This window comes from Mobula hypostoma, chromosome 3, assembly GCF_963921235.1.
Source record: "Mobula hypostoma chromosome 3, sMobHyp1.1, whole genome shotgun sequence".
In the NCBI taxonomy this organism is placed as follows: domain Eukaryota; kingdom Metazoa; phylum Chordata; class Chondrichthyes; order Myliobatiformes; family Myliobatidae; genus Mobula; species Mobula hypostoma.
In genome coordinates this window covers 66437222-66449352 of record NC_086099.1, presented here as the reverse complement: position 1 = coordinate 66449352, position 12131 = coordinate 66437222, and positions in this window count along the sequence as shown.

Below are 12131 nucleotides of genomic sequence, written 5' to 3'. Positions count from 1 at the left end.
GCAGTGAAATGCGTCATTTTGAGGTTCTGAATATTGTGCTGCAGTTGCCCACAAAGTGACGCCATGCTACCATCACAGCATGCTCACAACTCACTAATCCTAAGCGTATGTCTTTGGAATGTGGGAGGAAACTGGAGCACCCAGAGGAAATCCATGCGGCCAACGGGAAAATGTACAAACTCCTTACAGAAAATAGTAGGAATTGAACCCCAGGTGGTGATTACTAGAGCTTTAAAGTGACTGCACTAATTGCTACACCACCATTCCACTCAGGTGGGAGACTGGTTCCTGTGATGTGCTGAGCACTGACTACACTCTCTGCAGTTCTTTGCAATCACATGCAGAACTCTGGCCATACCAAGCCATTATGCATCCCGACAGAATGCTTTCTATGGTATATTGATAAAAATTGGTAAAAGTTTATGGGGACATGTTGAATTTCTTTAGCTTTCCGGGGAAGCAAAGGTATTGGTAAGTTTTCTTGGTCCTGACATCAACTTGGTTGGACCAGATATAGCAAGCAAGTGAAATATTTGTGCAGTGATGCCCATCAAACTGAATGGGAGCTTAGGTTTGGGATGCAAGACCTTGCTGGCTACACATACGTACATGGCATTCTGTACTACCAGATTAACTATGACTATTCATGAACAGCAAGGACTTTCACTCAATCATGTCCACCAAATACATTAGCATAAAAAGATAATTCTGCAGGTATGCTCAAGATTCCTAGGAGGTGCTAGGCTGTTTTTGGCCTGTGACTGCCCAAACTCTTTGGATCTGAAAGCACATTTGAACCACGGCAGAATGGAGGCAGGGATTACCCACCTCAACACCATTCTTTTACCAAACCAATAAAACCCAATATCCATACACATTTACAGATCTATGCTACGTTTTGGAATTTTTTAAATGTACTTACTTAGGAGGTAATGTGAAAGAAGTTGTCCATTCAGCTTTGAAAAACAAACAGGATTACAGGAAGAGAATTTGAAGATGAGAGTAATCCTGCACAGGGATTGACTAACCAGTAGAGTATTGGAAACTTATCTGGGGAAGGCAAGGTCTAAATATCCCACACTTCCTTCCTGATAACTCAAGAATATGGACAGGTAAAATGGCAATGCACCAGATGTACAACAGAACATAAGAAATGTAATACAGGACTTAAAAGTAATTGAATATTGACAACAACTGCAAGAAATATATATATTAACGGAGACTGGCAAATTCATTGTGTGTTATTGACAATGATATCTTCAAGCCTCAGATTTATATTCATCTGGGTGCGGCCCCGTACTATGGTGTATTTTGCAAACTGATGCTGCCAAGGTGAATGGGGTGGAAGGAAAGATGCTGTTCCTCTTCATAAGTCATCCAGGTGTTACATGTGATCTTTAAATCCCTGCCGTTTTCCTGCAATCAACTGCTGTAATGTCAGAAGACTTCATATAAAATATTGTAGCTTGATGACAGCAATGAAAAGACACAGTGCTTGAAGGAAAGTAAGAGGATGCCTCCCCTGGTCTCTGCTGATATGTTTGCTGTTGACTCACTGAAGTGTAACTAAAGGATTTTAGAACAGGAAATTAAACTTCTTGAAAATCAAAGTGAACGAGGTTTTTCCTTCAAAGGATTTGAAAAAAGAATCTTCACAGGTTTTCTCACTGAAATGTTGTGACAGTTTGGATTCACAGAGAGCTTCTCTGGCAAATATATTCGAAATAATTCTCACGGCTTTGCAACCTGATTGTTGGGTTTCTGCAGTTCAGGTTTCTGTTTTCCTTTTACTGTTGCTTAAGGCTGATGCTGACAGATGTGAGGAGGTGTGTCATGTTACTTAAAATTATTGTAAAGAACGTCTAATGAAATATTTCCTTTATGGCAGGGATACTGCACCATCAGTTCCAGCACACAATAAATAATTAGATTAGACCTTTAAAAAAGTCATACCATTTCTTAGAGATCTCCTTTTTATATTATCCCACAACACGGCAGTGGCTCTGCTTCCTCAGAAGGCCTATGGGTATTTGATACATCCCAGATGATCCTCACCAATTTTTGTAGATGAATCATAGAAAGCATCCTAGCTGGATATATCAGGCTGTGATATGGCAACTGTTCAAGACAGCAAGAAATTGCAGAGAATTGTGGGCACAGCCCAGTCTATCACAAAAATTGACACTCCTGCACCCCTCATTCACTCCATAGAAACCATAGAAACTACAGCACAGAAACAGGCCTTTTGGCCCTTCTTGGCTGTGCCGAACCATTTTCTGCCTAGTCCCACTGACCTGCACACGGACCATATCCCTCCATACACCTCCCATCCATGTATCTGTCCAATTTATTCTTAAATGTTAAAAAAGAACCCGCATTTACCACCTCGTCTGGCAGCTCATTCCATACTCCCACCACTCTCTGTGTGAAGAAGCCCCCCCAATGTTCCCTTTAAACTTTCCCCCCCTCACCCTTAACCCATGTCCTCTGGTTTTTTTTCTCCCCTTGCCTCAGTGGAAAAAGCCTGCTTGCATTCATTCTATCTATAACCATCATAATTTTATATACCTCCATCAAATCTCCCCTCATTCTTCTACGCTCCAGGGAATAAAGTCCTAACCTATTCAACCTTTCACTGTAACTGAATTTCTCAAGTCCTGGCAACATCCTTGTAAACCTTCTCTGCACTCTTTCAACCTTATTTATATCCTTCCTGTAATTTGGTGACCAAAACTGAACACAATACTCCAGATTCGGCCTCACCAATGCCTTATACAACCTCATCATAACATTCCAGCTCTTATACTCAATACTTCGATTAATAAAGGCCAATGTACCAAAAGCTCTCTTTACGACCCTACCTACCTGTGACAACAATTTTAGGGAATTTTGTATCTGTATTCCCAGATCCCTCTATTCCACTGCACTCCTCAGTGCCTTACCATTAACCCTGTATGTTCTACGTTGGTTTGTCCTTCCAACGTGCAATACCTCACACTTGTCAGTATTAAACTCCATCTGCCATTTTTCAGCCCATTTTTCCAGCTGGTCCAAGTCCCTCTGCAGGCTCTGAAAACCTTCCTCACTGTCCACTACACCTCCAATCTTTGTATCATTAGCAAACTTGCTGATCCAATTTACCACATTATCATCCAGATCATTGATATAGATGACAAATAACAATGGACCCAGCACTGATCCCTGTGGCACACCACTAGTCACAGGCCTCCACACAGAGAAGCAATTCTCTACCACCACTCTCTGGCTTTTTCCATCGAGCCAATGTCTAATCCAATTTACCACCTCTCCATGTATACCTAGCGACTGGATTTTCCTAACTAACCTCCATGCGGGACCTTGTCAAAGGCCTTACTGAAGTCCATGTAGACAATATCCACTGCCTTCCCTTCATCCAGTTTCCTGGTAACCTCCTCGAAAAACTCCAACAGATTGGTTAAACATGACTTACCACGCACCAAGCCATGTTGACGCTCCCTAATAAGCCCCTGTCTATCCAAATGCTTGTAGATTCTGTCTCTTAGTACTCCCTCCAATAACTTACCTACTACTGACGTTAAACTCACCGGTCTATAATTTCCCGGATTACTTTTCGATCCTTTTTTAAACAACGGAACAACATGAGCCACTCTCCATTCCTCCGGCACTTCACCCGTAGACAGCGACATTTTAAATATTTCTGCCAGGGCCCCCGCAATTTCAACACTAGTCTCCTTCAAGGTCCGAGGGAACATTCTGTCAGGTCCCGGGGATTTATCCACTTTAATTTTCCTCAAGACAGCAAGCACCTCATCCTTTTCAATCTGTACAGTTTCCATGGTCTCACTACTTGATTCCCTCAATTCCATAGATTTCATGCCAGCTTCCTTAGTAAATACAGATGCAAAAAAACCTGTTTAAGATCTCCCCCATTTCCTTTGGTTCCGCACAAAGCCGACCACTCTGATCTTCAAGAGGACCAATTTTATCCCTTATAATCCTTTTGCTCTTAATATACTTGTAAAAGCTCTTTGGATTATCCTTCACTTTGACTGCCAAGGCAACCTCGTGTCTTCTTTTAGCCCTCCTGCTTTCTTTAAGTATTTTCTTGCACTTCTTATACTCCTCAAGCACCTGATTTACCCCCTGTTTCCTATACATTTCATACAACTCCCTCTTCTTCTTTATCAGAGTTGCAATATCCCTTGAGAACCAAGGTTCCTTATTCCTATTCAATTTGCCTTTAACCCTGATAGGAACATACAAACTCTGCACTCTCAAAATTTCCCCTTTGAAGGCTTCCCACCTACCAATCACATCTTTGCCAGAGAACGACCTGTCCCAATCCACGCTTTTTAGATCCTTTCTCATTTCTTCAAATTTGGCCGCCTTCCAGTTCAGAACCTCAACCCTAGGACCAGATCTATCCTTGTCCATGATCAAATTGAAACTAATGGTGTTATGATCACTGGAACCAAAGTGCTCCCCTACACAGACTTCTGTCACTTGCCCTAATTCGTTTCCTAACAGGAGATCCAATATTGCATCCCCTCTGGTTGGTCCCTCTATATATTGATTTAGAAAACTTTCCTGAACACATTTTACAAACTCTAAACCATGTAGACCCCTAACAGTATGGGAGTCCCAATCAATGTATGGAAAATTAAAATCCCCTCCATCTACACTTTCCACTGCCTTGGGAAGTAGACAACATAACCAAAGACCCATCTACCATGGACTACTTGTCCAATAAAAGTAAACCAACTAGCTGGAGTATTCAAGGACATTTTCAACCTCTCACTGCTACGGGCAGAAGTTCCCACTTGTTTTAAAAAGGCAACAATTATACCAGTGCCCAAGAAGAATAATGTGAGCTGCCTTAATGACTATTTCCCGGTAGCACTCACATTGACAGTGATGAAATGCTTTGAGAGATTGGTCATGACTAGACTGAACTCCTGCCTCAGCAAGGACCTGGAGCCATTGCAGTTTGCCTCTTGGCACAATAGGTCAATGGCAGTTGCAATCTCAATCGCTCTCCACATGGCTTTAGACTACCTAGACAACACGAACACCTACATCAGGATGCTCAGCATTTAATACGATCATTCCCACAATCCTGATTGAGAAGTTGCAGGACCTGAGCCTTTGTACCTCCCTCTGCAACTGGATCCTCAACTTCCTAACCAGAAGACCATGATCTGTGAGGATTGGTGTTAACATATCCTTCTGGTTGACGATCAACAGTGGGGCACCTCAGGGGTGTGTGCTTAACCCACTGCTCTACTCTCTATATACACATGACTGTGTGGCCAGGCATAGCTCAAATACCATCTATAAATTTGCTGATACAACCATTGTTGGTAGAATCTTAGGTGGTGACAAGAGGGTGTACAGGAGTGAGATATGCCAACTACTGGAATGGTGCCGCAGTAACAACCTTGCACTCAACATCAGTAGGATGATAGTGCTGATTGTGGACTTCTGGAGGGAAAAGATGAAGGAACACATACCAACCCTCACAGAGGGATCAGAAGTGTAGAGAGTGAGCAGTTTCAAGATCTCTGAGGATCTAACCTGGTCCCAACATATCGATGTGGTTATAAAGAAGGCAAGACAATGGCTATACTTTATTAGGAGTTTGAAGAGATTTGGCATGTCAACATATACACTCAAACACTTCTATAGTTGTACCGTGGACAGCATTCTGACAGGCTGCATCACTGTCTGGTATGCTGAGGGGTGGGGGGGGGGTGCAGGGCTACTGCACAGGACTGAAAGAAGCTGCAGAGGGTTGTAAATCTAGTCGACTCCATCTTGGGTGCTAGCCTACAAAGTACCCAGGACATCTTCAGGGAGTGATGTCTCAGAAAAGCAGCGTCCATTATTAAGGATCTCTAGCACCCAGGGCATGCCCTTTTCTCACTGTTATCATCAGGTAGGAGGCACACACTCAGAAATTCAGGAACAGCTTCTTCCCATCTGCTAGCCGATTCCTAAATGGACATTGAACCCTTGGACACTACATCACTTTTTAAAAAAAAAAATATACAGTATTTCTGATTTTTGCACGTTGTTTAATTTATTCAATATATGTATTCTGTTATTTATTTATTTATTTTCTCTTCTATATTGGGGTGTATGGGGTGTCTAGGGAGGGGTAACATCTCTGGATGGGGGGGGGCTGCCGTGCCCTTTTTCAGGGCAGCTCGTCCACCTTCAGTCCCCACCTGGCACTCGGCTCTCACCTGTGGCTCCAAGTAGCTGTAGCACGTGCAGCGGCCATACCCCAGTAAACCGTCTCGGCAGACGGGCCAAACCAGGTGAGGGTAGCTGACGGGTCTTTGACCCTCGCTGAGGTAGAGGATCTGTCTATCCCAGCGTGTGAAGTCTGGCCTTGGCAGATTGAGCGGAGGAGACCGATTAATGGTCCAACTGTCAAGTAGGCAGGCCAGCAGGCATTGGTGGAGTGCTAAGAGCACTACAAGGCACTTGGACGTCCTGGTCATCCACCGGAAGAGGTGGTGACCTCTTTAAGCTCACCCGGCAGAAGGCAAAGGCAAGCCACTGCTGTAACCTGCCATGAACATGATTTCCCAATATGTCAGAGCGGCATGGAGGGAAATCATCCACCAACTGGAATTTCCAGATGCGACCTAAAGTGAGCGAGCTTCTATATTATATATTGCATTGAACCGCTGCTGCTAAGTTAACAAATTTCAGGTCACATGCCAGTGATAATAAAACTGATTCTGAACTGTTGATCTCTCAACCTGCCTGTCATGGCCTTTGCACTTCATTTGTCTACGTGAACTGCACTTTCCCTATAACTGAACACTGTATTCTGTACTCTGTTATTGCTTTTACTTTCACACTATCTCAACCTACTTGTGTTTGGTCCCAATAGCCATCAATATGTTCTTTCATTGTTACCTAATCAAGTAAAATTACATCCTTCAGATTCAGTGTAAACATTTGCTTTTAAATAAGTCAGCCATAACAAGCTTTATTAGTTCCAGATTAAGTTGGTTTATTGGCATATACACCATGGAGCAATAAATTCTTTGCTCACATGAAATTCAGAGTAAACAGTATATGTGGTATTAATATTAACAAAAAACAATGCAACAGTAATAAATATCACACAATTCCTTTGGTAAATTTCAAATTATTCTTCAAATTTCAGGAGATTTCTGTTCTACAGAACCTATAATTTTAACTATATAACACAAAAAAAGAAGTTTCTTTTCTCTTTGTACAATGTGGGGATATGGAGGATATATAGGACTTGTTAACCCCACTCTCCCATTGAAGTCAACTTCCAGTTGAATGTTGAATAACAGTGCAAAGTGGGATATTTTAATTTGGCTCTGGCATGTCCCACACCATATCAGAGGAGGCTAAGCAATGCCTGTAGGTTTATTGACTGCCACAGGTGAGAAAGAAATTGAACTTTTGTGAATGTCACTACATATATTCAAATACACAAGTAGACTTTTACAGTCAAAGACCCCACTCACTCCAGACATTCACCCTTCCCCTCCCCATCAGGCAGAAAATACAAAAGCCTCAAAGCATGTACCACCGAGCTCAATGGTACCTTCTTAGCCTGCTGTTATAAGACTAGTGAATGGTTCCCAGCTTTGATAACATGGACTCTTGATCTCGTATTCTATCTGGTTGTGATATCGTACTTTACCAGCACTGCACTGTCTCTGTAGCTGTTACATTTGATTCTGCATTGCTATTGTTTTACCTCATTGCTCTGTGTAATGATTTCACTTGTACGAGCAATATGTTAGACAAGCTTTTCACTAATAAACTCTTCTCAGGCTTTCAGCTGGGATTTGATGACAGACTTTGCCATCTTCATCAGGGATGATACCTGGACGTGTCTAGTCCAATGATATTTATACCCCTGTCGTCTATCCCTCCTGATTGGTTAGTCCTCATCCAATCAGGGTTCCGCTGTTCCACCTTGTTTACAATCGAATTCCAGTTCTTACTTAGAACGAGACCTTCGTCTTTGTTCCCTCTCCTATTTTCTCTCCATACCAATGCTTGAGTCTCCAGTAATCCGTCTGTTAAACTGATAAAGTTTACAGACAACAGCACTGTCATTGAACCAATTCCCAGAAGCAATGAATCAATGTACCACCAGAAGTAAACAAGTAATCTCAACAAATTGGAGATGAATGCCCTCAAAGCGGTGGAGGTGCATATCGACTTTAGGAAAAATGTGTCTCCTCTCCACCCGCTCATGATCAACAACTCTACACTGTTTCGTTCCCATTCCGAGACATCCCTATTTCACAGGACATCATGTTGGAGAATTGTATCTCCCTCATTACCAACCTTGAGGTTCATTTTCTTGCAAACATTCATAGTAGGACAGAGAAATGCTATATGATCAATGAAAAATTCACACTCATAAAGACTGACAAACACCCAAAGACAACCTATACCAGTAAGAAATTAATTAATTAATATGATTGAGAAAATGAGTTGTCGAGTCTTTGAAAGTGAGTCCGTAGGTTTTTGGATATCATTTCAGAGTTGAAGCGAGTGAAGTTATCCATGCTGCTTCAGCAGCCTAATGACTGAAGTGTAATAAATATACAAGTCATTCATATTTGCATTTTAATCCAAACTTATAAACTCTGAATGGAATAGATGCCTTTGTTTTACATATACTTGGTTAAGCTTTGGCCTCTAGTAGAATGCCCAGGATGAGCGAATGAGGCAGAGACTTGAGCCAGATGTCCTTGAGCTCCCAGGGGTAAGATAAACAGCTTCAGTGCCGAGTTATAATTCTTGCAGTCAGTTATAAGTGAATGGAAAGTTTTCACCTTTAGTTGCACTGATACTGTTAGATGTGTTACCATCATACCACATGATGTGATAAGATTTTTAAGATATTGGAATGTTATCATCATCTCCTTTATAATGTTACAACATGTGTAGGATAGGCTCAGGTGATGCCATCTTGTCAAGTATTTCTTGTATTGTAAATAATTCGAAACCTAGGTAACATAATCTATCCTAGTTTTACTACACTTTCTGAACTAAACTCAGCTCTTTCACCTGTTTGGAAAACAATTTCTGTAACATCACTCCTGGTTTTCCTTGAAGGTGTGCAAAGGCCATCAATATAATTTTATGGGCCTGCAATATCTAAGATTGAATTTCTCTCTGCCTGTGATCTGTCATCATCAGAAAACCTAATTTAAAGGAAAACTTCAGTACCTCAGAGTCCTTAACAAAATATGTAGATGCATTTATTAAGATATAATATGCATATATTTATATTTAATATAAAGAGGATTTTACCAGGACAGGAAGGCTTGAGCTATAAGAAAAGACTGAATTGGCTAGTTTTTTTCTCTCTGGTGTATGAGGTTCATAAAATCATGGAGGGCGTAGATAAAGGTGAATGATCACAATCTTTTTCACGGGGAAGGACTGTCTAAAACATTAAGGTGAAAGGGGATTTACGCAGACCTTTGGGACAATTTCTAACACTGTGTGATGGAACAAGCTTCTAGAGATGGATGCAATTACAACCTTTCAAAGAGATTGAGATGGGCACATGGATAGGAAAGGTTTAGAGAGATATTGGTCAAGCACAGGCAAACAGGACCTCAGGCGAGCAACCTGGTAAAATAGGGCTGAAAGGCCTATTTCCATGATGTATAGCATCAAAACTGAGAATAGTGTTTCCCCCTCCCCCCCCCACCATTTCTATTTCCCTAGGCCTCCTGTCCCATGATCCTCTCCCTTCTCCAGCCTCGTATCCCTTTTGCCAATCAACTTTCCAGCTCTTAGCTCCATCTCTCCCCCTCCTGCCTCCTCCTATCATTTTGGATCTCCCCCTCCCCCTCCCACTTTCAAATCTCTCACTATCTCTTCTTTCAGTTAGTCCTGACGAAGGGTTTTGACCCAAAACGTCAACTGTACCTCTTCCTATAGATGCTGCCAGGCCTGCTGTGTTCCACCAGCATTTTTTATGTGTGTTGATAGTGTTGCTGAGTAATCTAAAGTGAATTTAAAATGAACTTGTAATAGAACATTGTCTCAGCTTGACATTATCAGAGAATTTGGTGACTTTGCACAAATCTTTTCAATGGAGGCATGTAGAACTTTTTTTGGGGGGGGACTGTTATCATTCAGCACAATTGTGTTTTCTTTTGGGATTCCTTTCTTTGTTGAAGCGTTTGAAAGTTCTCGGAGAATACACACCTAATGTTGGCAGGGTGAATGAGTGTAGATAGACAAAAACACAGGTTCCTTGTGGTAGGGTGAAAGGCCCGTTTCTGTGCTGTACAACTTTTTATGAAACTAAGCTGATCCTAAATTCAGCTGCTACCCAAGTAAAGTGCTTGTGGGCTCAAGGCACATCCAAGTGACTTAACAACATGTTCTGTGCTGATACTTCAGAGAAATACTCTGAGTAGAATGGTGGTATATGTGATAAGACTGGCTGAGAGACCACACCATTTCACAAGGTATTCGTCTATCTGCCCATCTGGCACTTACTGAACCATCTGTGGTTCATCAGAAAATTAACAGATCGTACACCAGCACAAATTTACAAAAGAAATATATTTATCAAATTTCTAACTTTAACAAACAGTTGCAGAAAAGGAAAAGAAAATTAGAAGATCCCATTACAGTTAAACCAGTCTAAACATTGGAGCTCATTTCTGGTGTAGTCAGGTGTATCACTTTACTTAACCACTGGACCCACGGTTTGCATGAAGGCAATGACCACAGTCCGAATTTCCCTAGGGCCATCTCAAATGAACTGGCTTTCTCTCTCTCAGGAGTACTGCCTTTCCTCCTTGGGGCCATTCATCTATACAAAGCACTTCTCACAACAGGGACTCTCCTTTAAAAGAAATTCTGTGGCATCTTTCCTTGTGCCCCGCCCCGCAGCTCCCGCCAAAAAGACCCCAAACCAGACTACTGCCCTTCAGAAATCTGCTCCCACCCAGCACACTCCGATGTTCCATCATGCAAAGAGTTGGAGGAAATCTGCAGAGAGATAGCAGGCAACTGCAGGAAACATAAAGTTGTGGTGGTAGGGGATTTTAATTTTCCACATATTGATTGGGACTCCCATACTGTTAGGGGTCTAGATGGGTTAGAGTTTGTAAAATATGTTCAGGAAAGTTTTCTAAATCAATATATAGAGGGACCAACTAGAGGGGATGCAATATTGGATCTCCTGTTAGGGAAACGAGTTAGGGCAAGTGACAGAATTGTGTGTAGGGGAGCACTTTGGTTCCAGTGATCATAACACCATTAGTTTCAACTTGATCATGGATAAAGATAGATCTGGTCCTAGGGTTGAGGCTCTAAACTGGAAGGCGGCCAAATTTGAAGAAATGAGAAAGGATCTAAAAAGCCTGGATTGGAATAGGTTTTTCTCTGGCAAGGATGTGATCGGTAAGTGGGAAGCCTTCAAAGGAGAAATTTTGAGAGTGCAGAACTTGTATGTTCCTGTCAGGATTAAAGGCAAAGTGAATAGGAATAAGGAACCTTGGTTCTCAAGGGATATTGCAACCCTGATAAAGAAGAGAGAATTGTATGACATGTATTGGAAACGGGGAGTAAATAAGGTGCTTGAGGAGTATAAAAAGTGCAAGAAAATACTTAAAAAGGAAATCAGGAGGGCTAAAAGAAGACATGATTGCCTTGGCAGTCAAAGTGAAGGATAATCCGAAGAGTTTTAACAGGTATATTAAGAGTAAAAGGATTGTAAGGGATAAAATTGGTCCTCTTGAAGATCAGAGTGGTCGGCTATGTGCGGAACCAAAAGAAATGGGGGAAATCTTAAATAGGTTTTTTGCATCTGTATTTACTAAGGAAACTGGCATGGAGTCTATGGGATTAAGGGAAACAAGTAGTGAGATCATGGAAACTGTACAGATTGAGAAGGAGGAGGTGCTTCTTATCTTGAGGCAAATTAAAATGGATAAATCCCCAGGACCTGACAGGGTATTCCCTTGGACCTTGAAGGAGACTAGTGTTGAAATTGCAGGGGCCCTGGCAGATATATTTAAAATGTTGGTGTCTACGGGTGAGGTGCCGGAGGATTGGAGAATGGCTCACGTTGTTAAGTTGCTTAAAAA